A 5,922-nucleotide genomic window follows, 5' to 3' on the forward strand; every position below is an offset into this window, starting at 1 on the left:
ACTCTCTCTTCCTCGAAGGCGAACACGTAGACACCCACTTTCTCGAAGGCGAACACCTAGACATCAATTTCCTCAAAGGCGAACACCTAGACATCCATTTCCTCGACGACGAACACCTAGACGCTCACTTTCTCGAAGGCGAACACCTAGACGCTTACTTCCTCGAAGGCGAACACCTAGACTCTCTCTTCCTCGAAGGCGAACACGTAGACACCCACTTCCTCGACGGCGAACACCTAGACATCCATTTCCTCGACGACAAACACCTATAGACACCCACTTCCTCGATGGCGAACACCTAGACATCAATTTCCTCAAAGGCGAACACCTAGACACTCACTTCCTCGACGACGAATATATAGACAACATCTAGATGCTTAATAATTCCTCGATAGTGAATATCTGGATACATAGTTTCTCTATATTCGATATTTCAATTTTAATATATGTATATATATAATAACATTATATATATATTATTAATAAATATATATTTTATATTATATTGAATAATATTTTATTCTTAATTATAAGATTCAAACCGCGCGCGCGTCATATGTGATACACAATGCAACATTAGATATAGATAGATAGAGTGAGATGATAGATAGAGTGAGATAACACATAAAGTCAAAGGCCCTCTATTATCGGAAAAACGAGACGTACATTTCTCTCTGGTCGACGACGTTGACAATGACGACGTTTCTTAAAAATTGAAACGTGAAAATTCACAGATCCCGACTTTACGTCGCGATATCTCCGCTCGTAGAGCACGTAGAAAAAAAATGAAAGCACTTTTATTATATAATTTAAGTATTTCCTGTTGATTGAGCGTATGTAGAACTTGATCGGTTCAGCCGTTACTGAGATCTGATCATCTCGACCCGAAAAATTCTCCGTGTCGCGTAAAGGAGGCACGGCAGTGTCGCGCGCTTGGCTTAGCGCCGAGACACTACCGTGTCTCCAGATATTTGTTAATTTTCGAGAATTCTTTAAAGTCGAGCCTGGCGTTACTTCGCGTTGTATAATCGTTGTCGGCTAGCTTCATATCATATGTTACGGTTATTTCACGAAGTTATTTCTTGTCAACGCTGTAAAACTTAGACTTGTTCGCTTATTCTCGTTGCCGAATTCTCATCAAATTTACTTCGTGTGGCCGACAGCGAGTTGAGAGATTCATTGTTATGGCACGGCGAACCCGAGCGCGGAAGGTCAAACTGTAACGTCGTTAGTTGTCATCAAAGTATAGTCTGTGGAAAATATATTGATTTCTCTATATTATTAACTCTTAATTATTGTATCTTTATTTCAGCCTCTCTGTCTTTCTCCGACAATCTTTTCGCTTACCGCGAACCACTCCCCTCTGCCAATTCCGTTGGCTGAGCTAGTTATTTCGTCCGTCGCGAGAATCCGCGTAATCTTTAAATCTTTGTCCGAGCAATTTATCTAACCATTTGTACGAAGAGTGGCACGCTCTCTCGTGCCTGGCGCCCGACGAATTTTTGATAGCGACTAAGATCTTTGCTGAGCGAGGTAACTCGTTAACTTTTGTAAAATCTCGAATCACGCGAGAATTATTGACGAACCGCACTATTGCTCCAGTAAGTATTATTAAAATCAAATACGAGCTTTCGCATCATGAGATTTGTTTAGGAGAACGCGACGAAGTTGTGCCGGCACTTAAAAGTACGGTTACAATAGATACCCGTCGCGACCACATTTATCTCTTGCGCCAAAAATTCCAGAATGCACTTCCTAACTCTGTAGCTGGCAATAATGACGACGGCGACGTTTCTTACAAACAAACCCATTTCCTCGACGGCGAACACCTAGACACTTACTTCCTCAAAGGCGAACACTCTTAGACACTTTCTTCCTCAAAGGCGAACACTTAGACACTCTCTTCCTCGAAGGCGAAGACGTAGACACCACTTTCTCGACGGCGAACACCTACCCAGCTAGCAAGCTCACGTGATAATGACGTGATTATGACGTATTCTGATGACAATGACATCAAGTGACATAAATGGAACGTTATTTTGACGTCATTTATAATACCAAAAGTTGACGTCACCGATATGACGTCAGCTAGATGTTACATTGACGTCATATATATGACTATTATTAATCAATTATTTTTTGTTATTATTTGTGTATTATTATTTGATGTATCATTTTATCTTTTAATATTCGATGAAAAACAAGGGTAAAATGATACGTCATGCGCATTACACTTGCGGAAATGATACATACACTAATACATATACTAATACATATACTATCATATAAACACATAAACCATCTGTTTTTAATATTTCCATTGAACAGATATATCACAATTATACAGACGTTAACATATACAGATTCGTGGGTCATCGAAGTACAGCAGTTCCCGTACGATTGTCAAGGTTAAGCAGCAAGGTTCGTGGTACAACTTCGGATGGGTGACCGTTTGGGAAGCATCATGAAAAAAAGTTAATTCTTGAATTTAGAGAAAAGTTTTTTTTTTCACGATTTTATTCTGAAATTGATGCTAATTAGTAATACTTACTTTAACAATCTAACAGTAATTAGGGAAAACTGACCGGTATTCTATTTAAATTTCTACACGAGTATATATGAATTTACTACTGCATTATATTGCACTAAAACTTATATGTTAGAAAACGTTAATATGATTTCTATTTAAAAAAGTGAAAAAAACGTCATTAAACCGTTTAATTCACGTAAGTTAAAGTAACGTCAAATAATGACGTCTTTAGTCTGTGACTTAGGACCGTCAAAAACACGTCATTTTTAGGTTAATTTTGAGAATAAATGACGTAAAATTCGACATGATTATCACGTCATAATAACGGGTGTCTGCTACCTGGGTAGACACTCACTTCCTCGAAGGCAAACACGTAGACACCCACTTCCTCGACGGCGAACACCTAGACACTCACTTCCTCGAAGGCGAACACCTAGACACTGACTTTCTCGAAATCAAACACGTAGACACTTATACTTTCTCGACGACGAACATATCTCTATATTTCGATATTTCAATTTTTATATTTATATATATAATAATAAATATTTTATATTATATAAGTATTAATAAGTATTATAATTTTATATTATATTGAACTTTGACTATATAACTATGGACTGCTAATGCTGACCTTACATCGCGAGATATCGAAATCCAAGATGTATTGCGCCAGTGGAGGGAAATTACCGGAGATTTTAAAAAAAAGGGAACTGTTCCCAAGGAGCAATTTTTTTGCGTGAATGGGTCAAAGGCAATACGAATAAAGGATATCTGAGTTTTCCAGATCCCCCAAGGTCCGGAACATTGTTTTTTTTAACATTTATTTAAAAAATAGTGTTTTTCAGGTTTTTTTCTTCAGGTTTTTGCGAATATCTCAGGTTCTACTGGTCGTACAGAGAAAAAAAAAATACCAAATTGTTCGTCATAAAATTACCTTTAAAAAAGTATTAATAATGAAATTGAAAATCTTGCAACATAACCTTAAAAAAAACAAAAACCACCGTACATGGTAAATTTTCGTTTTTATTTTTTAAGTTTTTTTCTAATCGGTCAATTTGAATGATATTGCAGGAAAAGTTGCATCTAATGACCATAATTACGTGTAAAAAATTTGAATCCAAAATATTCATTCGGACGGCCTTTATGCCCGTTTCAATTTGAAAATTGATCAGCTTGTAACTTTTGGGCACGCAATGGAAAGTGACCTTTTTTTTTTTAATTGTAGGTTTTTTTATGCTCTTTAAGATGGTTATAATCAATATTGTCAAAACCCCAAAAAAATATTTTTTAAATCGATTTTACCGGAAAATAATTTTTTTTCGGCTTTTTTTTATATAAAAATTCGAGTTTAAACAATAAATTTCTATTTTTTGTAAACAAATTAATTAAATAATGTACGCGGAATGTGGTTAACATATGCAGATCCCCAATTTTCGTTAATAATTATGAAAACAAATTTTTTATCTGACTTTCATTACCGGAAATCAGAAGGTTAGTAGTTGAAGAATGTGTCAAATGATTGGAATGCTCGTATTGAAATACTATGACCTGCAAAAAACATGGCATAAAGTGCGCAGCTGCGTGTAGGCATTGCGCAGGCCTAAACTGTGAAAATTCTTCAATTTCTAAAAACGAAATCCAAGAAGAATATTTAGAAGACGATGATGGTAACGCAGATATATCTTCAATATCTTCAGCATGTGAAACGGACTCGCAGACATCAGAATCGAGCATCGACGAGATGATATCCGACAGCTCACATGCTGAATCAGACTGGCTCCACACCGACGTTGAAGATAGTTTCGATTTTTATAAGTGCGATGCAAGCGACTCAGATTTTTCTGACGAATTACGCGTTACAAAACGAAAACGATTAATCTAGTACATATTAATTTAAATAAATTTTGTATCGAAATGTTATATTTGTATTTCATTAATTCTCACCAATAGCATATATAATTTGTTATTCCTAATGTTGGAAGTAAGACACTGACTTTATTACTATAATCATTAACAAAAATTGGGAATCTGCATATGTTAACCACATTCCGCGTACATTATTTAATTAATTTGTTTACAAAAAATAGAAATTTATTGTTTAAACTCGAATTTTTATATAAAAAAAGGCGAAAAAAAATTTTTTTTCGGTAAAATCGATTTAAAAAATATTTTTTTGGGGTTTTGACAATATTGATTATAACCATTTTAAAGAGCATAAAAAACCCTACAATTAAAAAAAAAAAGGTCACTTTCCATTGCGTGCCCAAAAGTTACAAGCTGATCAATTTTCAAATTGAAACGGGCATAACGGCCGTCCGAATGAATATTTTGGATTCAAATTTTTTACACGTAATTATGGTCATTAGATGCAACTTTTCCTGCAATATCATTCAAATTGACCGATTAGAAAAAAACATAAAAAATAAAAACGAAAATTTACCATGTACGGTGGTTTTTGTTTTTTTTTAAGGTTATGTTGCAAGATTTTCAATTTCATTATTAATACTTTTTTAAAGGCAATTTTATGACGAACAATATGGTATTTTTTTTTTTTTCTGTATGACCAGTAGAACCTGAGATATTCGCAAAAACTTGAAGAAGAAAACGTAAAAAACACTATTTTTTAAATAAATGTTAAAAAAAAAAATGTTCCGGACCTCGGGGGATCTGGAAAACTCAGATATCCTTTATTTGCATGGCCTTTGACCCTTTCACGCAAAAAAATTGCTCCTTGGGAACAGTTCCCTTTTTTTTAAAATCTCCGGTAATTTCCCTCCTAGTGGTCAATGTAGAAACTACAATGGTATGGCGATTTGACGGAATTTCACGGATTTTACTGATTTTATTCTGTAAAGGAATTGTTGTGTTTTCCTACGAAAAAAAAATGGTTATATACTGTTTATACGTTGTTGTTTCTGTTTCCTACGTTGTATCATTATATAAAATTGACATATAGGTCTTCCGAACAGATACTCCCTTATTTTTCGGAAATTATATATTACACTTTGTAACTACCTAATTTTGTACTCGGACTAGCTCGTCGTTTATGTGGATCGTACGAAAGGTTCGGCAGGAGGAGAATTCGCTTCGGATCGGTATTTCGGAGGTAGCGACTAAAATAATGTGAACGCACAGGTTGAAGACATCGAATATGATTTATTATACAAGAATGAACAGAATGAAATAAGATGAAGTAAAGCGAGTGATACAATCGGAAACGCGGCACGGTATATTACCAACAATAATAAAATGAAATAAAGGTGAGATGCGAGTATGATTTATTACAATGAAATAAAATAAAATAAAATAACATAACGAAAATGATACACAAAAGACGCAGAACGGTATATTTCAATATTTGCGACGTGGTCGCAACGAGGACGCGATTT

This window comes from Cyphomyrmex costatus, unplaced genomic scaffold (assembly GCF_001594065.2).
Source record: "Cyphomyrmex costatus isolate MS0001 unplaced genomic scaffold, Ccosl1.0 scaffold1272, whole genome shotgun sequence".
Taxonomy (NCBI): Eukaryota; Metazoa; Arthropoda; class Insecta; order Hymenoptera; family Formicidae; genus Cyphomyrmex; species Cyphomyrmex costatus.